The 14084-nt window shown below is 38.8% G+C and overlaps 1 protein-coding gene across 20 annotated transcripts in view; it reads right to left on the bottom strand.

Annotated features, from left to right (window-relative positions):
• The window catches only part of Zbtb20 (zinc finger and BTB domain containing 20), an 806989-nt gene that overhangs the window by 73514 nt on the left and 719391 nt on the right, over positions 1–14084 (bottom strand). The window contains exon 1 of one of the 20 annotated variants that reach the window (XM_071615330.1): positions 2275–2353. The exons of the other annotated variants lie outside the window; for them this stretch is intronic. The gene's annotated coding sequence lies outside the window, so the exon portion shown is untranslated. Of the gene's footprint in view, positions 1–2274; positions 2354–14084 lie in introns of those variants that run through there. 20 annotated transcript variants of the gene reach the window in all.

The raw sequence follows: 14084 nt of genomic DNA, 5'->3' as shown, positions 1-14084 counted from the left end.
TCTGAGACACCACAGCACCTGTCTGTGGCTCTGACCTGGAGTGGATGAAGTGGGGACAGTCTGCAATCTGGCCAAAGTTTATTCTCCTGATGCTGTCCCTGATTTACAATGGTTATTTGTTCATTTTTAATTGAAAAAAATATACATATTTATGGCATATAGCTTAATCTTTTGATATATGTCTACACTGTACAATGGCTAAATCAAGCCAGTTAACATACACATTACCTCACATATATAACATTTTTATCATGAGACTACTTAAAATCTACTCTTCCAGCAATTTTGAAGTATACCATTTTCATTATTAATTATAGTCCACATGCTAAACAATAGATCTCTGAACTTATTCCTCCTGAAATTTTGTTGCCTTTTACCAATATCTGCCCAGCCTCTGTTAACCACCATTTTACTCTCTGCTTCAGTGAGTTCAATTGTTTTGGAGTGAATCATGTGGTATCTGCCTTTTTTTTCTTGGTTTATTTCACTTAACATGATGTTCCTTGGGTTCATCCAAGCTGTGGTGAAAAACAGCATTTCCTCCTTTTTAAAATTAAGCTAAATAATATTCCACTGTGTATGTACATCACATGCCTAGTATTTTTTACTCCCTCCCTCTCCATTGCTTAGTCATTATTCTACGCTCTGACCTGGTCATGTTCTGAGTTCTTGCCTTCCCTTTATTCTCCCTTGCAAAGTTTTTATTTCCTTTCCTATCTTCTGGTTCTAAGGAGTTTAGCCTGAGAGGCTACTAAGTGACTATTGTCTGCCTCAGGTCCCTGATATTTTCGTAGGCCTGTCATTTTGGCCACATTGGGCTTCAGTGACCTTTGTGTTCCTGAAACTCTCTTCCTTATACAATGGGTGGGACACCTTATTATTTTGATTTTCCTTCTACAATTCAGGTTGTTCTGCCTCCAACACTGATTTGTTTTCCTTCTCCCATTCCCTTAATATCAACATTCCTTAAGATTCTTCATTCAGGCTTTGTTTGGTCCTGTCCTCCAGGATCTCAACAAGTGCTTCTCCATAGAGAGTGTCCACATTGCTATTTCTAGTTCTTGCTTGTCTGAAGAGTTTCAGACCCACATTTTACATAAGAGCTGGTTACTGGAACATTCATTTTTTTTGTTCATTCTGTGTTCATACAGCGTATATTAGACACCTGCAAAAGCTGAATAACTTCTAGTCTCTAATTTTGAGAAGCTTACATCACCATCAAATATTATATAGGTTCTTCCAATACAAGTCAAAAAAGTTTAGGACAGAATTCATTGCCTTTCTCTCAAAATTTGTTCTTTTGCTAGTCTTCTCATGTCGTGTCATTGGTCCCATTTTATCCATTTTCTTGGGACTACAATGGAGGCATCATTTTTAATTCCTCCTCCTCCTTCTCTCCCTCCCTGTCCCTCTCTCTCAATACACACACACACACACACACACACACACACACACACACACAATCAGTTGCCAAATCCTGTGACATTTTATTCTAGTCATTTCTTCAATACTTGTTTTCTATACCTAATACATATGTATCCCTTTGCCACCCACTACCATGACTTCAGTGAATTGCTCTTAACTGCCTTCATTTTTCCAATTTCTCTTTACCTTTATCCCATCTTCACACTAGCATTACATTAATTTTCTAAAATACCAGTCTAAACACATTCTTCCTTTGCTCAAAATCCTCTTTGCTTGGCATTCAAGGCTGCTGTATGTATTCCCAACCTAATTTTCCATTCTTATCTCTGCAGTCCAGTGATGGCCCACTCTTTTCCACCATGTTTGTGGCAACTTCTTTCATTTTCCAATGTCTATGAACATCTTCTTTATGGGCCATTTAAATGCCAATGCCTTTAGGAAGCACTTCTCAAAGGGAAGTGCCCTTTTGAACACTTACATGTACCACTCCCTTTGCACATTCTATAAACTCTAATAATTATTTGTGTAATTTGAGTTCCCTTGAAAGCAGAGATAGTTTTTACTGTTTTCTGTTGGGGCTCAGTAAACTATATCCCAAAGTGAAGGCCTCCAAAGCAGCTGATGAAGCACAGTTTCCCTTTGAACCCCTCCTTTCTACCTGTCTCCTGCTCCTCTTTCTCCCCTGAGGCAAGCCACAAGAACTAGAGTTTCTCTTCTGCGAGGTAGATCATGGAAACCAGAATCCATTTTCCAAAAAAGCAAGCTATAAAGCCTAAAATTATTACCCTAAATTCCCCTGCCTTTGTGTCTTTGTCTTGGAGCTGGCCATAGAGAAATTTTCTGACCTACCTTGTCTGAGAGTAGATCATAAACCCCGAACTCAAGAGGGGTCCTGTCCATGCAGAGGAAGGACTGCTGCAAAGAAAGGCCAACAAGAATCTGAACAGACAGGCCTTGCTGGGTTTCTGCTCTCAATCTACTACCATTAGGTCATACCCCTTTGTCCAATCATATTCCTACACAGCTGTCTGTGCTTCCTTGAACCTAAGCATGAAAATGGACACCTTACCATGAGTCTTCACATCTTTAATCTGAAGGCTCCATGTCATGTTAAGACTATGATCAAATAAATTTCTTATGCTTTTTTCTTCTTAACCTGTCTTTTGCTATAGAGGTGTTGGCTATGTTGCTTTATGATGATTGGGATAGGAATCACTTTTCCCTGCTTCTATCATAGTACTCTGTAGTGTGCACGAGTTTGTGCCTAGCTGATGTCTGCTGAACTGAATTAGAAAGCAATAAAGAATCTTGCTTAGAGTCATGGAACCTAAGGATAAAATGGAGACACCTTAAAGCTCATCTACAACACCATCTTAATTTTGCAGATGAAGAGATTAAGGAAACAGGCTTGCTTAAGGCCATATTTTTAGTGGCTGAGCAAGGAAAACTAAAATAAAAGACAACATGTCCTAACTATCTATCAGTGTTTACTTGGCACCAACAGGTGGAGCAGACCATCAATAATGACAGGACCAGAGAGAGTGAGAGGTTTGGGTAAGTAACCTGCAACAATATATTAGCTACCAAGAAATAATTTTTTTTCATTTATTTGCTTTGATAAATGGAATAGACATCTTTTTTTTATTTTTATTTTTATTATTTTTTTTTAAATTTTTTATTGTGGGTTGTTCAAAACATTACAAATTTCTTGACATATCATATTCCACACTTTGATTCAAGTGGGTTATGAACTCCCACCTTCACCCCATACACAGATTGCAGAATCACATCAGTTACACATCCATTGATTTACAAATTGCCATACTAGTGTCTGTTGTGCTCCACTGCCTTTCCCATCCTCCACCCTCCCCCCTCGACATCTTTTTTTTAAAGAGAGAGAGAGAAGAGAAGAGAGAGAGAGGGAGAATTTTTTAATATTTATTTTTCAGTTTTTGGTGGACACAACATCTTTATTTTATTTTTATGTGGTGCTGAGGATTGAACCCAGTGCCCCACGCATGCCAGGCGAGCGCGTTACCGCTTGAGCCACATCCCCATCCCAATAGACATCTTTTTACAGTTAAATAATGTCTTAAAAATGAGGGTGGGTTTAAAAAAACAAGGAAGCAAATTTTTCTAACATTACCAGCAGAAATAATTATGACAATATTGTAAATACCACTGGAGTGATAAACTCAGGCTGAACATCAGAATGAAATTTCTCATGCTTTGGAAAAGCTGTGGATTCAACTGCAGCTCTCAGAGAGAACAGGCTGCAATAATTCTATGGATAAAGTTGTTAGTTACTTAAAAACATAGAGGACTGGCAATCTTGCTATTTGTCACATTAATTAACACTTCGTTTCCCACCTAATTCTGCTCAATAGTCATGCTTTAGGTTTATTTGGACTTTTGCTTTTTATTTCCTTATTATACTAATTTCTGTAGAAATGTGCAGATGACTGCCCTCAGTCTATTCTCATTTTCTTGTCTTATTCTCTTCTTGCGATGGAAGAAACATTAATTGTTTAACCTCCTTTCTATCCTTTCTTCAAACAGAATCATTTTCTCTCACTTAAAGATGAAAAGCCCAACAGAACATGCCATGGGATAACAGTGTTAGGTCACCTGAGTGAGGAAAACTGACTCTTCCAGGGATCTCAGTCATTTTTACTTCCCAGAAAAGCTCCCCCTCCCCCTTAAATGCTAGCCTACAGTACAGACTTCATCTGCCTCTCCCAGGTGAGTGCTTGACTTGCTGTGCTCCTGGGGAAAACCCTGGTGGTATTAATCAAACTCTTTTTGGCCTGTGTGGTGGAGCCATGCTATGCATTGAGACATCCATTAAAGAGCAGCACCCCAGCAGCCACATAAACAGCAAACTGGGCTTCAGAGATCGTCATTGTTCTTTCTAACTCATCATGTAGCTGGAGATTATCAACATTTCGTCAGAACTTCCTTCTCTTCCCCCCACCCACCCCGTAAATCCACTAAAATGATAAAGGGAATCACTGATCAATATGTCTAATACAGTATAATGAAATGTTTTCTAGCAACATACTAATCCTGTATGTAATTAGACAAGCGGACATTTTAAATATACCTAACATTTTATTTAACTTGTGCATTTTATAATTAGAGCCATACTCTTCCTGTCCTTTTAATCAAACACTTCTTTCTCACCCCCCAGCCTGCTGCTATGCTCTTACTTCCATTTTTGGCTAATTGTCACCTATCCTCACTTCTTATTTCTCCTCTTGCCTTAGTACCCACCTGAGGGTCTGTTAATCAGCGCTACTGTATTACTGCATGGTGTGGCATGTTTTATTGCTTAAAGGGTGGTTAGACTCTACAAAAGACCCAGTGGAAATGACTTCATGGGGTTTCATATTTATTTCCTTTTAATGACTTTCATATCCAATGTAGTCAGTTTTTAAGTCAAAAGATAATTTTGAGGGGCTGCTGGTGCCACAAATCCTCCCTGGAATCTGGAAATCCACATGTCCTCTCTGCCTCTTACATCATCACTGTAATAAAGAATCTGCTCTTGGAACCCAGCTGGCAAGTTGCTCGATGGTGTCAGAGACAGAACAGACAGAGGGTCACTTCTCTTCAACCTGTTTCATTGTTGATGTCTCTGTAGATCTGTCCCGGAAGCCCTTAGAGAGCAGAGCTGTTGTGTAACACACCACCACATATCACTGTAAGGAACTTTCTGCAGAGGTCTTATTTCAGCATGGCCTTTCCCATTCCTTAGAAATTACACCAAATCATTCTACAATTAGAGGTTGCTTTCATGATTAAAGCCACACACACACACGCAAAAATAAAATAACAGTGACAATAATAGCTAACACTTATTTTTGCCTTAATTTTTTCAGGGACCGCACTAGGTATCTTTATATATAAATATATTCTCATTTAATCCTCATAGCTATGCATATGTATTAATATTATGCCTATTGTATAGATAAAGAAGAGACTCTGAGCTCATATACCTTAATATTAGTAAGCAAGAGGATGGTGAGGCCAGATTCTAAACCCAGATCTTTCTGACTCTAAACCAATGCTCTTTTTACTATATAGTAATAGTTTCAACATGGCGTGGGCCATTGCTAGTTCCCCCTGTGATCTCAGCACAAGGAAGATGCTTAGTTATTTCCATGATAGTTCAGAGCCACCGGGAGGATTTGGAAGCATACAGTTCAGGTGAAGGAACAGTTTCAGAAACTATAAATAAGTGTATTTCCTTCCTACTTCCTTTCGAAATGAAGACAAGAATGTCTTCTATCAATCTTAAACTCTAATAGGCAAATGAATCACTCAGGATTTCTGATTCAGCATGTCTGGGGTGGAGTCTGCAATTCTGCATTTATAACAGGCTCCCAGGTAATGCTAATGCTACTGGTCTGGGTACCACAGGTCTTAGGTCTGACACTCTCCTTCCTGTTGGGGGTTGTTTTTGAAGGAGGTGAAGCCAAATAACTTGGATAAAAGCTGACTGACATGACTGGCTTCTAATTCTGGGCCAGTTTGTCAGGTCATGAGACATTAAATATAATTCAAGGAGTTTCTGGTTTTGAGCACATTGTGTGGGGGGGAAGTGTCTAGGTCCCCTTGGGTTCCCACCAATCTTTAGAAATTCAAAATGAAAATATCTCTAACATGCAAAGTTCCTATTTTTTACATTATTGTTATTTTTAACAATAATTATCTGGTAATAATTCAAATAACACCTTTCCTCTGAGAAATTCAATGAGCTTTACTAACCTTAATTGTCTAACAGCAATTCCCAGGTGTAGATAAAGCTTTCTCAAAGATCACAGTAAATTTAAAATTGTTCCACTTCCCTCATTTCTTTGCCCCAAATGTAGTGGCGAATTAGTGGTGAGGGGTTACTAATTGGCAAAGACCCTCCATCTCATAATTGGAGGCACAGGAGATTTCATAAAACAAGGGTAAATGCAAGAAACATTATCAGAGAGGTAGTTGTGGGGAATGCAATGTTGAGGGGGGAGGATGAAGAGTTAAAGGGAGTAAGACTAAGAAACGGGAAAATTACAGAACTAGTTAGATGACCTTAGACAAGTCATTTAACCTCAGTTTGGCTCAGCTTTTCCATCTGTAAAAAAGAGGAGGTAGTTTTTACAATTTTTGAGGTCCTTTAAAATTCTAATAGTCCCCAGAGAAGAAAATTGTGGGCATTAAGTAGCTCATCAACCTGTTAAACCATTAAACCTGTTAAAGAAATCTATTTGACTTTTCACTTTTTAACTAATTACCTGAAACGAATTCCCAAGTCTCAATCACTAATCCCACCTCTGGTGAAACTGGTGAAAAACTATTTAAAATGAATAAGGCAGCAAATGCATCAAGACCAGACAAACTAATCAGGAACCCGATCTTCAGCTCTCTGATGCTGTAAGAACTGTTTCACTTTAAAATTTTTAGTTCCTTAATTAACCACTGGTTAATACCCGTGTCCAGAAGAAATACCTCTGCTGGCTTGAAGACCCCTGGGATGGCCCTGCCAACAGAAAGTGAAATCATCGTCCTACTGTTTGTCACAATAAATCTATGTTAATTTTCTCCATAGAGACCTCTTGATTCCTTTTTGACAATTCACAAACTCTGTTAATAAGAGTTGCACATCCCAAGAGCCTTAGCGTTTCAGGTACAGTTGATTCTTGCTTAAAATAAAAGATCTTGGGGACCAGGTGATAAACAATGCCATGATGATTTCTTGGTTTTAATGAACACCTGGGGATGGGACATGTCCAAGTCATTTTACACTGAAATCATCCCCTCCAGAAAGTCTGTCGAAGGTCCTGATTATAAGGTCACTTTATACTTTGTAATAAGGATTCCAACATGAGTATGATTTATGGCCCAGTATATTATCTGGTATTATCAAAATTTTCTGTTCCTTGCTCTTTGCATTGGGTATGTGTCCTGGACTAAACATTAAGTTTGTGGCTAAATGGAACAACAGGTGTTGAGAAACATCGCAGTGGCGTTGCCCCTAAAACTAACTCAAAGTGAACATTATTTCCCTTTTCCTGATCGTATTGGCTCCACAGACATTTGGGCTGCCATTAGCTGAATGTTTGCTATGTGACAGACATTGTGCTTTTTCATCCATTGCTTAACTTTATTTCTTACAATTACACTTTGAAGGTAGAAATTATACTTCCATTTTATAGATGAGAAAACTGAAACTGCTTAGGAAACTGACATAGATCATGAAGCCAGAGGGTAGCAAAGGAGGGTTGAGGGCTGGGTTTTAATCACCATGCTCTAGCGCCTGACATGTACCTATCCTGAAATCACTAAGCCATTGACCTGCCTTCATTCTGTTCCTCTTCATTTGAGCTACTTACCATAGGCTTCTACCAAATTCTCCATCGCGACTATCTAATGCCTTCTTGAGCTTTTTTGTAATTTCTCAAAACCTTTAAGTTGGGTGCATGGCACATGACTGCAATCTTAGTGGTTTTGGGAGGCTGAGGCAGGAGGATCGAAAGTTCTAAGCTAGTCTTAGCAACTTGGTGAGACCCTGTCTCAAAAACAAAAAATAAAAATGGACTGGAGATGTGGCTCAGTGGTTAAGCCTCCCTGGGCTCAATCCTCAGTACAAAAAATAAAAAGCAAAGACAAAAAACCCTTCAACACTTGACCTATGTTTTCCTATTTACATTAATAATTTAATCCAAACCTCATTGCTAGTTCTTTCGAACAGATCTTTAGCACTCTTTTTCTTTAGCTTCTACTTAGTCCTCATCCTCATTCTAAATTACTCTTCTCAGGCCTCACATTTGACCCCAAGTGTTTCATCCCCAGTTTGTAATTCACCTTCCCCAATGCCGAAGAAGCCTACTCATTTTTATTCTTTTTTTTTTTTTTTTACCCTGGTTGGCTTTCCCAGATATCTTGGTCCCAGTCCCTCAGATTTCATTTCTCCCCTTTCTATGTGCAGGGTTTTCTCTTAATTTCTTCAACTGTGAGTCTGTATTACCATTCTCCATTTACTTCTCTGCTCAGTACAAAACCCTACATGCATGCTATCTTGACCCTCACTTTTGCCCGTTGTTTCCAAGTGCAAGCCTGAGGTAGTTTTTCTTAGTATGTTCTACTTTTATCAAGTCCCATTTTCTATTTTCTTTTTTAGTTGATGAGCTTGCCTCCCACTTTAGTAAGAGAAACCTGTGCTATGCTGTGTGGTAAGCTTATTAGTTCTCATCTTCTTTAACAGCTCTGAATTTTCATAGTTCTGTTTCCTCAAGCAAGAGCTATACCTGCCCTACACTCCCTTTTCTTTCCCAAAGGCTATCTATTTCTGATCTTTAATCTTCCCTTGGCTTCCATCAGTGGCTCCTTCTCTGCAGTTGATGGCATGTCCATTCCTAATGGTACTAGCTTAATTATCACAACTTAGTTTAGTATCCTGTTTTCAACTCCTGACCTTCAAATTTCTTTCAGATGGTATATCTTAAATTGAGTTTTATAGGATACTAGAACTTTAAGCTGCATCTCAAAGTTCTCTGGTCAAGTAAACTTAAGAAATATTCCATACTGTACCTTCCTCTCTCAAACTTAAAATGCATATAAGGACTTTAAAGGTGCTGAAGACCTCATCGCTGTCCAAGTTTATTGGAATACAGACTCTTTCCCACCTCCCTTTTAATGGAATGATTATTAATCTTAGAACACACTGAGGGAAAAGATAGTTTTTAATGGCTCTCCCCTGGTTCCAAATTCTTTAGCCTGGGCATGCAAATTCACTGAATTTATTTTAGATAAGTCCTCTCAGATTTCCTTTCCATCAATACTCCATTTGGTCTAAGCCAGTTAACTTATAGGGTATCAGAAAGACTAAGTACATTTATATCTCTGAATTCCTAAACATACCATTTAGGTAGCTACTAAAACTTTAGGCCTTTATCACCTCCCCGCCCCTTACCTAGGGCTTTCTTCTCATTCAAGATCCATATGTAATAATGTAATAATGTATCTATTATAAAACTTTTCCTTGTGAATACTGTCTTGGCCTATATTGACCTCTGTCACTCATTTAGCACTTAGATAAATGGTTATCATTTAATACCTGTTTTGGTGAGAGCGTAAATCTGTTAGGGCACAGACCTTGTCTTATACATCCCAGAAATGCCGGTACTTAGTGAGTGTAGCCCTTTGTTAGGACCATCCATAGACAGAAATGGATGACACTGTAGCATAATAGATGAAAATTTTATTTCAGGGTTGGGAAGAGTGTTTAGAATTGCAAAAACTCAGGTGGAATGTCCACCGTTTTTTGGGGGAAAAAACACCACACACCCATCACTGTTACCACCCCCATGAATGCTATCATGTATTTCTAAGCTTTCAGAAAAATGCTTGACCTGGAAGATCAAAGGCAGTTCTGCCCTTGGGTGAACTTAAGAATCTTCATTAGTTGACAAAAAATGGGCAAAAGGGCAGAATAATCTAGGAACATCAAAGGACCCATGATAGGAACCACTGGAATAAATGTCTCTGCCCCAGTGATGAAATTCCCATCCACAATCATTAAATAGATGGTAACTGGATAGGGTCGGGGGGAAGCCATTCTCCTACACAAGGGAATCAGGCAGAGTTTTGTGTGGGGATCTGTTGCTTACTACCAGGCCTGGTATGTAGCAAACATCTGCAGAATGTGCTGCTGCCTTCCACCCGTATTCCAAACCTCTATCTCTTTGAATCAGTCTGGAGACACATCACATTTAATAAGTCAAGATAGCTCTCCATTAGCCACTTGCACAACATGAAATCCCCAAACAGCAAATTCCATCTTTTCCATAAAAATCTTTTATGCCATAACACAGAAGAGCAAGAGCAGGTTTTCTCAGGCTAGTGTGCAATGACTAGATGCTAAGGGGCTTTAAATTTTTCATATTAGATGTTATCTGAAGTTGGGACTTCATAGGCTCTCTAATATTGAGTTTTTAGTGATATTAGGACTAGAAATTTAGACTATTGATACCTCGTAAGGGAGTATTATTATGTGCAAGAAAAGAGTATAGCTTTCTTCTTAAAACTACAGTAACAAATGACTTTTATATATTTTAGCAGAAGAGAAAATACATTTCATTGAAACAGTCTATGAGGTATATTACTATCCTCTGAGATAAAAAGAGGTATACAAACAAAAGAGTTAATTAAAAACTATTTTGTAAATGAGAATGTTTGCTTATATTTACCTTAAAATAGATAGGAATTGTATTATGTAACATATGAAACTGTAGGATCATTTCAAAAATAAAATAAAGAAAAAATTGTGTGCCTGTCCTTAGTTAAAATTCAAAACAACATATCAGAATATTGATTATTAGTCATGATCAATAGGAAGTATTTTTAAAACTGCAACTTTTATTGCAGGAGATTACTGGCTTCATAATGCTAAATGGCTTAGATATTTTTCTGTCATATTTATACTTAGAGTTGTCTTTCTGGACAATTTACACATTTGAGAGTGAAAATGAAGAATAGTTTGCCTATTGGATGTGTGACAGGCTACTGGGGCATTGCTGCTGTTTTCTGAGAGTCACAGGCAGTTTTTGCAATAAAATATCTGAGTTTCTTCTTTTACTTTTATGTTCTGGGTGAAGTATGAGATTTCTGCATCTTGTTCTGGGATGTCCACCCTTGTAGGGACAGGGAGATAGTACTGGCAATGATTTGCATTGGTTTAGACACTTGAAAAGTTATGCAGTATTTTCATGGACCCTCTCTAAAAATATGTTCTCCCCATCATGAATCACACAGAGAAGAAGCCTGGGGCCTAGGTGGGCCAGTCAGGGGGAGGAGAGGGCAGTTTAAGCTGGCCAGCTAATAAGAAGTAGAACTTAATTTAAAACCAAGGTTTTCAGCAGAAAATTCTATTTCTTTTTAAAAAATGCCATGGTTGGGGCTGGGATTGTGGCTCAGAGGGAGAGTGCTTGCCTTGCACGCGTGAGGCACTGGGTTCCATCCTCAGCACCACATTTAAAAAAAAAAAAAGCAAAGATATTGTGTCCACCTATAACTAAAAAATAAATATTTAAAAAAATGCCACGGTTGCCAACAAGCTTTGTAGTAAATATGAGAAGCAGATCACTAGATAGTGAATCAAAAGGTCTGCCTTATCTTCCTGGCTCTGGGATGACCTAGCTGTGGTCAACTCACTAAATTTTCCAAGTCTTGTTTTTCTCACATATAAAATCATGGGCAAGCAATCAATGAATAGCATAATACCACCAAGCTGTAAAATCTGTCACCTGTAAATGGTATTGATAATAACGTGTGCTTTGCCTAGCTCATAAAGTGGTAAAGCTGAAGTAAGCTGATGCATGTGGAAATGCCTTGAATATTATGGAGCACTGAGTCAATGGAGGGATCAGGAAAATCTCAAGTGTGTGTGGGAGCTGACAGCCAGTCCACTTCCATTGGGGTTTTGGGAGAAGCTGTAATAAAGCTCTGGCACCAACTCAAATCTCACCCATCCTCTCCCAGCATGCTGCAAAGCATCACTTGAGGAAAGTTACTTGAGTGGCTGAGCCAAACACTCAACTTCTATCCTTTCTGAGTAAAATCACAGAAAATTCTGAGCCACAATGCAGGTGGCAATTGCTGTTCTTCCAGGTGTGTCTGAACACTGGAGAGACTCTAGGGAGAGAGGTCAGACATCCCTGCCCCTGAAGGCCAGCTTTCCCCTGTACACAGCTCCAGCCCATATGACTTCACCTGGAAGCCTCAGGAGACAGAAAAACCCAGAATTAGCAAGAGCCTCCTCTCCTGATAACTTAAGTGCTCTGATGGAAAGGCAGAGGGTATCTGGAGAACGGCTGTACCAAGTCGGCATTGATTTCTCCAGCCTTTGTCTGTGTCTGGTTTCTGTCTCGTTCAGAGGTGGTTACTGTTACTACAAGCAGCATGAATCATGTCTCTGTTAAAAAACAGAGCTTCAATTGTCTTACATAACCCCTGGTAACTGAATGTCTAATAATAGCAAGCCATTTCCAGGTAGGGAATCTGTCTACCTCCCAGACACACACACACACACACACACACACACACACACACACACTCTACTCTTAATGCCTCACCATAGAGTGTGGTAGACAGAGAGGATGCAGAGGGAGAAAGGGGCAGCACAATTGAATTTTCTGTATTTTAAAATGTATTGTACAATCATGCATCATAGGCTCTAATGTCCAATATGTTTGAACTAGTTTAATAAATGGTAAGAAACAAGTATTATTCTTTAAAGTATTTAAAACAGCAGAGAAGCGCAAACACTCCAGACACTTTCTCTGACACTTTACTACTGTATGAAAACCCAACCCAAAAGATAGAGGGGGTGGTCATTTCGCTGGATTGGATACTAGCATAGTGCCTAGATTTAATATTTGAAGGACTTTTTTTTCTTCCTTTTTTTTGTTTGACCAGAGAGCATATTCCAAAGGTTCATGCTACAGTCATTACACAAAATTCCAGTCAACGAGAAGCAACTTAAAACATGACTGCAATGTCCCACTTGCAGGCTAGTGTCAGGCACTGTTACCTGAGCCATTTCTTTGAGGGAGATGACTACATTTGTGCACATGTGTTTTTCCCATGAGTGTACTCTCTGACTTGGCATACCTGATGAGGCTTTTCATACACCCTCTCCACTCAGCCCTCTGTTAAGGTGATTACCAGAAAGCAAACTAATAGAAAAGGTTGAGCTATGCACAGTGGCGCATGTCTGTAACCCCACCAGCTTGGGAATCTGAGGCAGAAGGATTTTGAGTTCAAAGCCAGCCTCAGCAAATTAGAGAGGCCCTAAGCAACTCAGTGAGACCCTGTCTCTAAATAAAATACAAAAAAGGGCTGGGGATGTGGCTCAGTGGTTAAGTGCCCCTGGTTTCAATGGCTAGTACTGGAAGGAAAAAAAAAGGCTATAAAAGAACTAAAAAAAAAAAAAAAAATCAAAAGGTAAGTTTCTCTTTAAACCACTCATTTGATTGAAGAAAAAAAAAATAGGGAGTTCCATAGAAAAAAAAGGATAAGGAGGTGAGAAGAAGGAAAGGAGCAGGGAAGTGCTGAGAAGTAATATTGGCCAAATTATACTGTTATATTGTGTGCATGTACAAATGTGTAACAACATATCCCATCATTATGTATGACTATAATGCACAAAAAATGTGGAATAAAATAAATATATGTTACATAGTTAAAAAGTGTTTATGAGGAAAAAACTTAAATGTATAATATATATGCCTCCATTTCTTCATTGTCTCATCACATCCATCCTAAGTCCCTTGAAGACCATGTTTTTGAAAGTACATTCCCAGGAGCCAAGTAGCTCTAGAAATCATGTAAATCAGATAGAAGGAGGGCTTTATGGAAAATTACAGATGGAGGTTACATCCTGCCACTCATTTGGGCAAGGACCACAGAAGGAAAACTTCCTTCGGTTTAGATTGTTCAGTAACATGAAACAGTGGACTAGACTAGTTCCAACCAAAGAATGTCCTAGGATACACCTACTCTGAGGACCCATACCTACATGCTATCCTACATGGTCCTCAATTGTTTAGGGATATAAGAAAGACCTGATGAGATAGATATATGTCAAAGTGATTGTGTGTTCCCTCAAAATA

Source organism: Marmota flaviventris, chromosome 8 (assembly GCF_047511675.1).
Source record: "Marmota flaviventris isolate mMarFla1 chromosome 8, mMarFla1.hap1, whole genome shotgun sequence".
Taxonomy (NCBI): domain Eukaryota; kingdom Metazoa; phylum Chordata; class Mammalia; order Rodentia; family Sciuridae; genus Marmota; species Marmota flaviventris.
Note: the sequence above shows the minus strand (reverse complement) of the source record. Positions and strands in the feature narration are given on the sequence as shown.